Below are 15,076 nucleotides of genomic sequence, written 5' to 3'. Positions count from 1 at the left end.
GAATGTGGCGTTGTTGGTTGTCGCTGGTGGTGTATGGGCCTCTTTCGGCGGTGGTGTCATCGTCTTCGTTTTTGGCTTAGGGGAAGCCCTCTTCTTGGCCTCGATGTATACTCGACAGCCTTGGTATGACGCAGTGTGCGCCTCTCCGCAGTTACCGCATGTAGCAGGAGCGTCTTTGGCCTTAGTGCACTCGGTAGATGCATGCCCCTGACCGCATTTTACGCAAGTGTACTGCAATCTGCAGTACCTCTTGGTATGCCCGAAAGCCTGGCAGCGGTAGCACTGCACCAGGTCATTGAATTTTCTGGGCTCCTCGGTGGAGACCACAGCGTGGCAGAGCCTGTTGATCTCGAACACCTTTTTATTGTTACTTGAAGGCTCCAAGTTTACGAAGAACATAGCCATAGGTTTCTTTGTGGTTCTCGAGATGGCGTTCTTGATATCTCGAACAGTGTGTCCGAGCCCCTTCAGTTCTTCAGTGATGAGGTCAACTGGCGTTGTTGAATGTAGCCCTTTAATTACCACGCGAAAAGCTCGGTTTTCCTTGAGTTGGAAAGTCCTGAAGGCCATGTTGTGGTTGTCCATGTGGTTGACAATTTTCCGGTATGTCGAGCTGTCTTTCGGCATGATTCTGACGCTACCGCCTCCGGTAGCCTTGTAGGCGAAGCTACCTGGCTCGGTTACTTCTCCAAGGTCAGCTAGCATATCTGCGATGCTGTGCACCCCAGGTATTATGATTGGAGGGGGCTTGGGTACAGTGGCCTCCACTGGTATAGCTGGTTCCTTGGTGACAACGTCCTCTTCGATAGGCAGTGCAGCGAATCGGTTGGTATTTGACAGCAGCTCCTCAGCATCGCTGACCTTGTTGACTTTGGCCAGCTTAGCTGTCTTTTTCTTTAGGGGCAAGGTGAACTGTCGTACCTCACCTGGTTCCTCGTATTCATCGTCAGATTCGCTGGAGCTGGAGCTGGAGCTGGAGCTGCCAGTGGCCGACGTCTTCTTCTTTATGGGTTTTAGTACCTTGGGTACTTTGGGGTTTACGGTCGTAGCTAGATTAGGTGGCTCCTTGCGCTTGCCTGCATTCTTCTTAGGCACCAGCGTTTGCCAACCGTTTTTCTTAGAAGTGGGCAGAGCCACATTATCCACTTCCATATCGTTTTTGCCCATGGTAACTGCGTGCAGTAGCACGTGTCTTTCAGGTTTTGCCTTTCTGTACGAGTGAGTGTTAATTGTCAGGCACAGAAGGGGGGAGCAAAGAGCGCCACCTGCTGGCGCTTTATGGAACTGATTAACGCCCTCTGGCGGAGAAATTTTTTACTATAGGGGTAGAGGCGCCACCTATTTCGAAACTGGTTGTGGTTATCGGGTTCAATTTAGCCAGTACACACACCACTGGAACAGCTGTTCCACCAGCTGAGTAGGCGACGACTGGTGACACCAGACAGCTGATTTGCTAAACACGTGCACTTTTGCAAATAAGTTAAATACCATCTGCAGCCAAAGGACACGTTGCATGAACTTGCGTTCGCGTATCACACGCACTACAGGTCTTGGGCCAACTTTCTGTACGTTTTTGAAGATTCCAGGTTTACTTTTTCACAGCGAAAATCACTCAGAGAATAAACACTTTATCCGTAGGCACGTCTGCACTCGACGAGAGTTAGGAAGTGACTGTCTAATTTGATGACAAAGCATTTGGCAACTTTACTTGATTTCTTTAAGTTCTTTATTTCTTTAATATGATAGGGACAATATCATATGCGTCTTGGCAACTTTACTTGATTTCTTTAAGTTCTTTAGTTCTTTAATATGATAGGGACATTATCATATGCGTCTTGGCAACTTTACTTGATTTCTTTAAGTTCTTTAGTTCTTTAATATGATAGGGACATTATCATATGCGTCTTGGCAACTTTACTTGATTTCTTTAAGTTCTTTATTTCTATAATTAGATAGGGACAATATCATATGCGTCTTGGCAACTTTACTTGATTTCTTTAAGTTCTTTATTTCTTTAATATGATAGGGACATTATCATATGCGTCTTGGCAACTTTACTTGATTTCTTTAAGTTCTTTAGTTAATAAATATACGGATATTTCATATATTTTTCTTTATATATAATTATATACATTTATCCTATATTTATATGATAGGGACAATATCATATGCGTATTGGCAACTTTACTTGATTTCTTTAAGTTCTTTATTTCTTTAATATGATAGGGACAATATCATATGCGTTTGGCAACTTTACTTGATTTCTTTAAGTTCTTTAGTTCTTTAATATGATAGGGACATTATCATATGCGTTTTGGCAACTTTACTTGAGTTCTTTAAGTTCTTTATTTCTATAATTAGATAGGGACAATATCATATGCGTCACTAATTTGATTTTTTTTTTTTTTTTTTTTTAATATTACAGTATCTTTATTTACATCTGCCCAGGAGGGCAATCAATTAAATTATGTGGTACATTGGCGGTTAAGTAGATTTTCTAGGCAATCTTATATTTAATAGCTAGGGTCATCAGGGGATTCCTTTAGGGAACCCGGAAAGGTAGGTCAAGTGGATGGTTTCTTCGGAGTCTTCTGCGCTGTAGGCTGTTGTCCAGGAGGTTGACAGCAAGTTGGTTTTGGTGGTTTTCCAGCTTCTCCAGGTGCCTCCTGCTGGCTTTCCTGGACTCCTCGGCGACACTTTGCATTTTGAGGTCCCTTTTGATTGTCGTGTTCCTCACGTAGTAAGGACAGTTGAGGATAAATCTTAGGATGCGGCATTCTGCTCTCTGTAGTCTTTTGATATTTGTATGGGAGGCAGTGCCCCACAGCTCGATGCCGTATGTCCAAGCCGGCTTTATGATGGCTTTGTAGAGGAGTAGTTTGTATCTAGTCGGTAGCGTGCTTCGTCTGCCCAGAAGCCATGTCATGGAGCGGCATTTGTGCCTCATGAGTTTTACTTTATCCCCTATGTGGTCCTTCCATGTGAGACGCTTGTCCAGGGTTAGTCCCAGGTACTTGGCCCTCGAGTTGGACGGTATGTTGGTGCCGTTGATGTGGACGGGTGGACAGTTGTCTGGTCTGAGTGTAAACGTGACGTAGGTGGATTTGTCAGCGTTTATGGTGATGTTCCACCTTTTCAGCCATGACTGTATCGTGTCCAGCTCGTGTTGCAGCCCTTGCGCTGCCAGGGTAGGGGTTGTGTCAGAGCACAGGAGCGCTGTGTCGTCGGCGTAGGTGCATGTCAATATTCTATTGTCATCAGATACTGGCATATCTGAGGTGAATATGTTGTACAGCACAGGACCGAGTACGCTGCCCTGAGGTACTCCGGCTCTCACCACGTGTTGGGGTGATTTGGAGTTACTGCTCCTCACGTAAAACCTCCTCTCTTCCACGTATGCCTTGAGGAACATGTAGTATGGGGTAGGTAACTGTTGCTTCAGCTTAAAAAGCAGGCCGAGGTGCCACACCCTGTCGAAAGCCTGCCTCACATCGAGGAAGACTGCCGCGCAATACTTCTTGTTTTCGAAGGCATCGAAGACCCTGGAGACGACCCGGTGGCACTGCTGGATGGCGCCATGTCCTTGCCTGAAACCGAACTGGTGGTCAGGGATGGTCCTCTTTTCCTCCAGGATGGTCAGCAACCTCTTGAGGAACAGCTTCTCAAGGATTTTTGACAGGATGGCGAGTAGACTGATCGGCCTGTATGAGCCTAGCTCGGCTTCTGGCTTGCCCGGCTTGTGTATGAGGATAACCTCAGCGCACTTCCACTGAGAAGGAAAGTGTCCCAGTCTTAAGCATTGGTTCATCAGAGCCTTCAGGTACTCTATGCAGTTCGCTGGGAGCAGCTTGAGGGCAGCTGCGTCGATTTGGTCGTGGCCAGGAGATTTGGTGAGCTTCAAGCACGAGATCTCATCCAGAATCTCCTGACTACCTATCTCTGCGATAGGCAGGTCCATAGGGCAGGCTGCGTCAACGAACTGCTTCGTCTCTTCAACGTCTTCGTCATCACATAGGGCGAATGGCTGAAAGCTGGTTTCCAGGTGGTCAGCAAACGCATCCGCTTTCTCTTGGCTTGTACCGGCACCATACACCTGCAGCTGTTTTGACAGGTGGCACCCTCCGCGCAGGCCTCTTCAGATATTTGGTGGCGTTCCAGATGTTGTGCTCAGCATTGCCAGGCTCCAGTTCTATTAGGTACTCCTCGAGCGCCTTGTTTCTCGAGTCATGAAGCATCTGTTTGAGCTGCTTGCAGGCTCTGTTGTAGGCCCTCTTGTCGGACGGTGTTCTGCTAGTCTGCCAGACTCTCCTCAGCCTCCTTTTCTCCGATACCATCGACTGCCAGTTCAGTCGACCATAGATGGTTGTCCCTGCGGGCCACTTGGGGTCTCCCACTGTTGGTAGGACGTGTGGGTGTGGCCATCCTTGCCGCCTGCTGGATTTTGCCAGTAAGGCTAGCAACGGCTTCGTCTATGTCTCCTCCAGTGCTGATAGTCGGATGTGGGTCAACGTTTTCTTCAAGCCAGCTTTTAAACACAGTTATGTCGGTATTTCGCCTGATCAGTTTGGTGCCTCTGGGGGTGCTTAGGAAGGAGGTCCTAAGTACTATCCTGACCATGCTGTGGTCAGAGCACAGCTCGTAGCACCCAACTGTAGATACTTTCGCCGGGTCGATTCCTCTACTGATGCCTAGATCAAGGAGGTCCGGTATTTTGTTAGGGTCACTGGGCCAGTATGTTGGCTCACCCGTTGTGTGCAGATTGCAGCCCAACTCTCTGACGCACCTAAGCAGAGTGCTGCCCTTGGGGTTGACAATCCTGGAGCCCCACCATGTGTGCTTGGCATTAAAGTCTCCGCCAATAAGAAATTTGGGACCCAAGTTTTTCAGCTGCAGTGACAACTCGGGATGGCTGATTGTATAACGCGGGGGCAAGTATGCTGCCGCGATACAGATTTTGCCCGAATGTGTCAGCAGCTGGATCCTGGCGCATTGCATCCATTCCAGCTGCACCGGCTCCATCTCCTCGTACAGTAATCCTCTTCGTACGATTACTGTGGCTCCACCTCTGATCCTGTCCGCTGGGTGCAAGGCGTTGACCACCTCGTAGCCAGGGATTTTGAAGTGAGACCTCGTTGTAAAGTGGGTCTCGCTGACCAGCATCACGTCTACCTGGTTGGTTTTCAGGTAGAGCTCCACTTCTGGCTTGTTCCGCGCCAAGCCGTTAGCATTCCAGATTACTATTTGTGTATTCATGGCATGGTTCTCTGGCAGGAGAACATGGCCATCACCATGTCTTTAAACTGGGAGAACATTGAGGCCATCATGTTCTCCATGCGCTTCATTATTCTCTCCTCCAACGCTGCCTCCCGGTCAATGAGACCTTGTTGGTTGAAGGTGTGTTTGGGTTGCTGTTGCTGGGGGTATCCTCCCCTGATGACGTCAGCGTAGCTAAAGCCAGTGAATGTGGCGTTGTTGGTTGTCGTTGGTGGTGTATGGGCCCCTTTCGGCGGTGGTGTCATCGTCTTCGTTTTTGGCTTAGGGGAAGCCCTCTTCTTGGCCTCGATGTATACTCGACAGCCTTGGTATGACGCAGTGTGCGCCTCCCCGCAGTTACCGCATGTAGCAGGAGCGTCTTTGGCCTTAGTGCACTCGGTAGATGCATGCCCCTGACCGCATTTTACGCAAGTGTACTGCAATCTGCAGTACCTCTTGGTATGCCCGAAAGCCTGGCAGCGGTAGCACTGCACCAGGTCATTGAATTTTCTGGGCTCCTCGGTGGAGACCACAGCGTGGCAGAGCCTGTTGATCTCGAACACCTTTTTATTGTTACTTGAAGGCTCCAAGTTTACGAAGAACATAGCCATAGGTTTCTTTGTGGTTCTCGAGATGGCGTTCTTGATATCTCGAACAGTGTGTCCGAGCCCCTTCAGTTCTTCAGTGATGAGGTCAACTGGCGTTGTTGAATGTAGCCCTTTAATTACCACGCGAAAAGCTCGGTTTTCCTTGAGTTGGAAAGTCCTGAAGGCCATGTTGTGGTTGTCCATGTGGTTGACAATTTTCCGGTATGTCGAGCTGTCTTTCGGCATGATTCTGACGCTACCGCCTCCGGTAGCCTTGTAGGCGAAGCTACCTGGCTCGGTTACTTCTCCAAGGTCAGCTAGCATATCTGCGATGCTGTGCACCCCAGGTATTATGATTGGAGGGGGCTTGGGTAACAGTGGCCTCCACTGGTATAGCTGGTTCCTTGGTGACAACGTCCTCTTCGATAGGCAGTGCAGCGAATCGGTTGGTATTTGACAGCAGCTCCTCAGCATCGCTGACCTTGTTGACTTTGGCCAGCTTAGCTGTCTTTTTCTTTAGGGGCAAGGTGAACTGTCGTACCTCACCTGGTTCCTCGTATTCATCGTCAGATTCGCTGGAGCTGGAGCTGGAGCTGGAGCTGCCAGTGGCCGACGTCTTCTTCTTCATGGGTTTTAGTACCTTGGGTACTTTGGGGTTTACGGTCGTAGCTAGATTAGGTGGCTCCTTGCGCTTGCCTGCATTCTTCTTAGGCACCAGCGTTTGCCAACCATTTTTCTTAGAAGTGGGCAGAGCCACATTATCCACTTCCATATCGTTTTTGCCCATGGTAACTGCGTGCAGTAGCACGTGTCTTTCAGATTTTGCCTTTCTGTACGAGTGAGTGTTAATTGTCAGGCACAGAAGGGGGGAGCAAAGAGCGCCACCTGGTGGCGCTTTATGGGACTGATTAACGCCCTCTGGCGGAGAAATTTTTTACTATAGGGGTAGAGGCGCCACCTATTTCGAAACTGGTTGTGGTTATCGGGTTCAATTTAGCCAGTACACACACCACTGGAACAGCTGTTCCACCAGCTGAGTAGGCGACGACTGGTGACACCAGACAGCTGATTTGCTAAACACGTGCACTTTTGCAAATAAGTTAAATACCATCTGCAGCCAAAGGACACGTTGCATGAACTTGCGTTCGCGTATCACACGCACTACAGGTCTTGGGCCAACTTTCTGTACGTTTTTGAAGATTCCAGGTTTACTTTTTCACAGCGAAAATCACTCAGAGAATAAACACTTTATCCGTAGGCACGACTGCACTCGACGAGAGTTAGGAAGTGACTAATTTGATGACAAAGCATTTGGCAACTTTACTTGATTTCTTTAAGTTCTTTAGTTCTTTAATATGATAGGGACATTATCATATGCGTCTTGGCAACTTTACTTGATTTCATATGCGTGTCACTAAATTGATGACAAAGCATTTGGCTACTGGCTACTCTATTCTGGGCACTCTGGGCGGCACCCATTATAAGTACATGATAAAAGTACTTATATATTTTATATCGAATCATCAAGCAAAGGATAAGCTTCAGTGGATCGCAGTATGGCAGCTGCTCAACCACTTACAACACCTTGCCTGTTACAAAAGTCGTTTACAATTGATTCTAGGCTTTGTCATTGTATTAAATAATGCTTTTATATGTAACTAGCGCGGCATCAGGTGATCGAAGATCCTCCCAATTTACTATGTTACAAATTACATTGGCATCACATCCATTGTCGTTTATAAAGTAAATTATAAACTTTAAATGGTTTAGAAGCCATACAATGCAAATTGCCCCTTATTTATCATTGCAGTCCAGCACGGATACGACCTTAGAGGCGTTCAGGCATAATCCAACGGACGTAGCGTCATACCACTGTTCGCTCGAACAAGTATTGTGCCATTGGTCCGTACCTGCGGTTCCTCTCGTACTACGCAGGAATGCTGTCGCAACAACGTTTTGTCATTAGTAGGGTAAAACTAACCTGTCTCACGACGGTCTAAACCCAGCTCACGTTCCCTTGCATGGGTGAACAATCCAACGCTTGGTGAATTTTGCTTCACAATGATAGGAAGAGCCGACATCGAAGGATCAAAAAGCGACGTCGCTATGAACGCTTGGCCGCCACAAGCCAGTTATCCCTATGGTAACTTTTCTGACACCTCTTGTTAAAAACTCTTTAAACCAAAAGGATCGATAGGCCGAGCTTTTGCTGTCCCTGTGTGTACTGAACACCGAGATCAAGTCAGCATTTGCCCTTTTGCTCTATGTGTGGTTTCTGTCCGCACTGAGCTGGCCTTGGGACACCTCCGTTATTATTTGAGAGATGTACCGCCCCAGTCAAACTCCCTACCTGGCAATGTCCTTGAATTGGATCATACCTGAGTAATTGGAGTTATACCAAATTTTCAAATCAAAAATACATAAATGCATCGTTTTATTAAAGAATTTGTTTGCGATTATATAACAAACTCGTGATACTTTGATCAAGAAGCTTGCATCAAAACCCAATACCATAAGATATAATAAATATATCCGTATAATGGCTAGGAAATGATACACGTTCCATTTAATCAAGTAAGTAAGGAAACAATAAGAGTAGTGGTATTTCATTGACGATACCAAACCGAGGTCTAATATCTCCCACTTATTCTACACCTCTTATGTCTCCTTACACTGCCAGATTAGAGTCAAGCTCAAAAGGGTCTTCTTTCCCCGCTAATTATTCCAAGCCCGTTCCCTTGGCTGTGGTTTCGCTAGATAGTAGATAGGGACAGTAGGAATCTCGTTAATCCATTCATGCGCGTCACTAATTAGATGACGAGGCATTTGGCTACCTTAAGAGAGTCATAGTTACTCCCGCCGTTGACCCGCGCTTACTTGAATTTCTTCACTTTGACATTCAGAGCACTGGGCAGAAATCACATTGTGTCAACACCCGCTAGGGCCATCACAATGCTTTGTTTTAATTAGACAGTCGGATTCCCCAAGTCCGTGCCAGTTCTGAATTGATTGTTAATTGATAATCGTTATAATTAATAAGAACTAATTGGTTTAACCCAAATAGTATTCTTAAAAATTTTAGCAAGAAAGTTCCACAATTGGCTACGTAACTAAACTATCCGGGGAACAAGTAACTAACATAAATGCTAGAAACTCTATTTACCCAGAACGAGCACATAAACCATGTTATTGTTTCCCAATCAAGCCCGACTATCTCAATCTTCAGAGCCAATCCTTATCCCGAAGTTACGGATCTAATTTGCCGACTTCCCTTACCTACATTATTCTATCGACTAGAGACTCTTCACCTTGGAGACCAGCTGCGGATATTGGTACGGCCTGTTGAGAAGTTTGCGTGTCCCCACCATAAATTTTCAAGGTCCGAGGAGAAAATATCGACACAACAGTATATGTCATGCTCTTCTAGCCCATCTACCATATCTCTCTGCGAAAGACTTCCATGGTAGTACGGCTATAAAACAGAAAAGAAAACTCTTCCGATATCTCTCGACGGCTTCTTTATGGTCGTTCCTGTTGCCAGGATGAGCACGAGGCCCATATTTAATAACAAACGGATACTCAACAGGTTACGGAATTGGAACCGTATTCCCTTTCGTTCAAAATTATTCAAGTGTATTATTTTCGCTTTGTTTATATAATTTGGCATTTTTGTTTTACTTGAAAATTTTCGGCTTTCGCCTTGAACTTAGGACCGACTAACTCGTGATCAACCACTGTTCACACGAAACCCTTCTCCACTTCAGTCCTCCAAGGTCTCATTCGATTATTTGCTACTACCACCAAGATCTGTACCAATGGCAGCTCCATGCAGGCTTACGCCAAACACTTCTACGCATACCATTGTACCTTCCTACTCACTAAAGTTTCAAAATTTATATCACAAGTAATATAAATCATCTACTTTAGCGGTAATGTATAGGTATACAACTTAAGCGCCATCCATTTTAAGGGCTAGTTGCTTCGGCAGGTGAGTTGTTACACACTCCTTAGCGGATTTCGACTTCCATGATCACCGTCCTGCTGTTTTAAGCAACCAACGCCTTTCATGGTATCTGCATGAGTTGTTAATTTGGGCACCGTAACATTACGTTTGGTTCATCCCACAGCGCCAGTTCTGCTTACCAAAAGTGGCCCACTGGGCACATTATATCATAACCTTGAACTTCATATCAAGAAAGTTAAGGTTCTTACCCATTTAAAGTTTGAGAATAGGTTAAGATCGTTTCGACCCTAAGGCCTCTAATCATTCGCTTTACCAGATAAGATTATTTTATATAATATTAAAATGCACCAGCTATCCTGAGGGAAACTTCGGAAGGAACCAGCTACTAGATGGTTCGATTGGTCTTTCGCCCCTATACTCAATTCTGACAATCGATTTGCACGTCAGAACTGTTTCGGTCTTCCATCAGGGTTTCCCCTGACTTCAACCTGATCAAGTATAGTTCACCATCTTTCGGGTCACAGCATATATGCTCAAGGTACGTTCCAGTTAGAGGCATAAATAATATAAATATACATTATACATAACTATATAGAACGCCCCGGGATTGTGTTAATTAGCTATAAATAGTTAAAAAACTAATCCCATTATTAGTCAAGTTAATTACGCTATTAGGTTTATATCCCAATAACTTGCACATATGTTAGACTCCTTGGTCCGTGTTTCAAGACGGGTCCCGAAGGTATCCTGAATCTTTCGCATTGTTAATCATACAAGTGCATATAATAAACACAAAAATCAATGATAATTATGCCATTATATAATTCCGAAAAATTAACGCACTGTAATCATATTAATCTATCAGCACTTTATCAAATTAATAACATTTATTCTGTGTTAAAATGCAAGCAATTTAATTGGAATAAACTATAAGTTATATTTTATGATAAATTTGGTATATGCTAATAGATTACAATGTCCTTATATGGAAAAAATGCACACTATCCTCATAATATTATTTAAATATTACAATTTTAATGATGAATTTTCCATAACGGATATTCAGGTTCATCGGGCTTAACCTCTAAGCAGTTTCACGTACTGTTTAACTCTCTATTCAGAGTTCTTTTCAACTTTCCCTCACGGTACTTGTTTACTATCGGTCTCATGGTTATATTTAGTTTTAGATGGAGTTTACCACCCACTTAGTGCTGCACTATCAAGCAACACGACTCTTTGGAAACATCATCTAGTAATCATTAACGTTATACGGGCCTGGCACCCTCTATGGGTAAATGGCCTCATTTAAGAAGGACTTAAATCGTTAATTTCTCATACTAGAATATTGACGCTCCATACACTGCATCTCACATTTGCCATATAGACAAAGTGACTTAGTGCTGAACTGTTTTCTTTTCGCTCGCCGCTACTAAGAAAATCCTTGTTAGTTTCTTTTCCTCCCCTAATTAATATGCTTAAATTCAGGGGGTAGTCCCATATGAGTTGAGGTTGTATATAACTTTTTCTTGCCATTAATTCTTTATATATAATGATAAAAACATTTTATTAAATTCGTTATAAAATTTCCATTATTTCTTGTAGCAAAGTGTTTTCCATTAAACGAACCAACGAAGAATAATAACATAACCAAGTTTTTTCTATTTCCGAATCATTAATAAGAGACAATTCTAGATGAAAAATAATTCAATTTTTTATGCTAGACATTTCTCAGTATTACTTGATTGAAAAAGAAAATATTTCTCTTCGTTTTTCACATCCAAATGTGAGATAATGTTTTTCATATATATTTTTTAATATTATGAATAAAAATATTATTATTTTATCCAATAATATACCATATGCTTATAAAATTTATAAACAACTTAATTAGCATAGTCTTACAACCCTCAACCATATGTAGTCCAAGCAGCACTATAAAATTAATTAAAGTACATAACAGCATGGACTGCGATATGCGTTCAAAATGTCGATGTTCATGTGTCCTGCAGTTCACACGATGACGCACAGTTTGCTGCGTTCTTCATCGACCCATGAGCCGAGTGATCCACCGCTTAGAGTTTTATAATTCATTTTTATATAATGTCAATTTTGTTTTTATTGAAAGAAATTAAAAATACACCATTTTACTGGCATATATCAATTCCTTCAATAAATGTATTTTTATACCTAAAATAAATGCTGCGAAATGTCTTAGTTTCATATAAGCATTATGTATCATATAATCTGGTTATTTACGGTTTATATTTAACTATGTTTGGGCGATACATACTGCAATTTATATAAAACATTAACCTGATGGGTACCAGGTACAACATTGTATATTTTAGGTTGTTGCATTAGCCAACGTATGCTCATAACTAAGATGAACAATACATATTCGCAACGCGTGTATATTATGGTCCATATACACACAAAGTTCACCATTTTATATTAACAAATTATTTTGATAACCATTATTTTTAATGTTTTAATTCGATTTCCATTTTCGAATTTGATATCTTCGATCTCTCCAATATTCGAAGTTTTATTTTTACATTTCAAAGCCACATATATATAATATTTTTTTTTGTTGTGCCCGCCATTACACAACATGTTAAAATCTTATGAGGTTGCCAAAGCCTCATATAAATAAAAACCCATCAGATTCATTTTATTTTGATTTTAACTTTTATTTTAATATATATTTATATATATATTTTTAATTTGATTCAATTGAATCGTTTCGTTCTATAATCATATCATATTATGCGCTTTGCTTTTGTAAAATTTGGTAATCTGGTAAATTTGATAATATGGTAATATAAATTTGGTAAATTTTTTAATTTGGTAATTTGGTAAGTAATTTTGGTAAATTCAAAATGTATTTGTATTATAACAAATTTTTATTAACGGTAAGGATTTTATACAATAATGATCCTTCCGCAGGTTCACCTACGGAAACCTTGTTACGACTTTTACTTCCTCTAAATAATCAAGTTCGGTCAACTTTTGCGAAACAACCGTAACACGCAAGGCGTCACAGTGATCACGTCCGGAGACCTCACTAAATAATTCAATCGGTAGTAGCGACGGGCGGTGTGTACAAAGGGCAGGGACGTAATCAATGCGAGTTAATGACTCACACTTACTGGGAATTCCAAGTTCATGTGAACAGTTTCAGTTCACAATCCCAAGCATGAAAGTGGTTCAGCGGTTTACCCGGACCTCTCGGTCTAGGAAATACACGTTGATACTTTCATTGTAGCGCGCGTGCAGCCCAGGACATCTAAGGGCATCACAGACCTGTTATTGCTCAATCTCATTATTGCTAGACGCAATTTGTCCATTTAAGAAGCTAGTGTCCTTATAATGGGACAAACCAACAGGTACGGCTCCACTTACATAAACACATTCAAACACAATAAACATTTTACTGCCACCATGAATGAAGGCTATATAAGCTTCAGCACCATAATCCTGAAGATATCTATTTAATATATTTGAGTCTCGTTCGTTATCGGAATTAACCAGACAAATCACTCCACGAACTAAGAACGGCCATGCACCACCACCCATAGATTCGAGAAAGAGCTATCAATCTGTCTTACACACTTATGTTCGGACCTGGTAAGTTTTCCCGTGTTGAGTCAAATTAAGCCGCAGGCTCCACTCCTGGTGGTGCCCTTCCGTCAATTCCTTTAAGTTTCAGCTTTGCAACCATACTTCCCCCGGAGCCCAAAAGCTTTGGTTTCCCGGGAAGCGACTGAGAGAGCCATAAAAGTAGCTACACCCAATTGCTAGCTGGCATCGTTTATGGTTAGAACTAGGGCGGTATCTGATCGCCTTCGAACCTCTAACTTTCGTTCTTGATTAATGAAAACATCTTTGGCAAATGCTTTCGCTTAAGTTAGTCTTACGACGGTCCAAGAATTTCACCTCTCGCGTCGTAATACTAATGCCCCCAAACTGCTTCTATTAATCATTACCTCTTGATCTGAAAACCAATGAAAGCAGAACAGAGGTCTTATTTCATTATCCCATGCACAGAATATTCAGGCATTTGAAGCCTGCTTTAAGCACTCTAATTTGTTCAAAGTAATAGTACCGGCCCACAATAACACTCGTTTAAGAGCACTAATGCAGGTTTTTAAATAGGAGGAACATATGAAAAAATACAAGTATTTAATCACATATAAGAACTCCACCGGTAATACGCTTACATACATAAAGGTATAGTACTAACCACAATTGTAAGTTGTACTACCCGTATGAAGCACAAGTTCAACTACGAACGTTTTAACCGCAACAACTTTAATATACGCTATTGGAGCTGGAATTACCGCGGCTGCTGGCACCAGACTTGCCCTCCAATTGGTCCTTGTTAAAGGATTTAAAGTGTACTCATTCCAATTACAGGGCCTCGGATATGAGTCCTGTATTGTTATTTTTCGTCACTACCTCCCCGAGCTGGGAGTGGGTAATTTACGCGCCTGCTGCCTTCCTTAGATGTGGTAGCCGTTTCTCAGGCTCCCTCTCCGGAATCGAACCCTGATTCCCCGTTACCCGTTGCAACCATGGTAGTCCTAGATACTACCATCAAAAGTTGATAGGGCAGACATTTGAAAGATCTGTCGTCGGTACAAGACCATACGATCTGCATGTTATCTAGAGTTCAACCAATATAACGATCTTGCGATCGCTTGGTTTTAGCCTAATAAAAGCACATGTCCCATAAGGTTCATGTTTTAATTGCATGTATTAGCTCTAGAATTACCACAGTTATCCAAGTAACTGTTAACGATCTAAGGAACCATAACTGATATAATGAGCCTTTTGCGGTTTCACTTTTAATTCGTGTGTACTTAGACATGCATGGCTTAATCTTTGAGACAAGCATATAACTACTGGCAGGATCAACCAGAATAATGTTTCTTTCTTCATATTCCATTCATATTTTTCGAATTGAAATAAGCAATATAAATATTATAGATTTCCATTTTATATAATTCCATTTATTATATCATATTGAAAAATACTTCAATATTTTGCCTTTGGGTAAAATTTTAAATCTCTTTTAATTCGATTACGGCCATTTTTATATAGCATTCGTATTCGTATATTCCATTATATTTTTATACTTGTTTCACCATTATTAACAAGTTCAATAATATATATTTCTATAATTTTGTATTTATATTATACATATTTCATTCTAAAATATCATTTTGTTTCCAACATACATAATTATTGTATCCACACATGTACAATTTTT

General features: G+C 42.3%; 3 non-coding genes across 3 annotated transcripts; all 3 read right to left on the bottom strand.

The window, feature by feature from the left end:
• Positions 1–7,355: 7,355 nt before the first annotated feature.
• LOC113564739 lies at positions 7,356–11,316 on the bottom strand. Its single transcript, XR_003408275.1, has one exon. It is a non-coding gene; the product is annotated as a large subunit ribosomal RNA (ribosomal RNA).
• Positions 11,317–11,705: 389 nt separating this feature from the next.
• On the bottom strand, positions 11,706–11,884 carry LOC6556231. Its single transcript, XR_046930.1, has one exon. It is a non-coding gene; the product is annotated as a 5.8S ribosomal RNA (ribosomal RNA).
• Positions 11,885–12,733: 849 nt separating this feature from the next.
• On the bottom strand, positions 12,734–14,728 carry LOC113564734. The gene has a single exon (XR_003408270.1). It is a non-coding gene; the product is annotated as a small subunit ribosomal RNA (ribosomal RNA).
• Positions 14,729–15,076: the final 348 nt, after the last annotated feature.

Source organism: Drosophila erecta, unplaced genomic scaffold (genome assembly GCF_003286155.1).
Source record: "Drosophila erecta strain 14021-0224.00,06,07 unplaced genomic scaffold, DereRS2 tig00000431-arrow-arrow-pilon, whole genome shotgun sequence".
Classification (NCBI taxonomy): domain Eukaryota; kingdom Metazoa; phylum Arthropoda; class Insecta; order Diptera; family Drosophilidae; genus Drosophila; species Drosophila erecta.
This window is presented reverse-complemented; position numbering and strand designations above follow the sequence as displayed.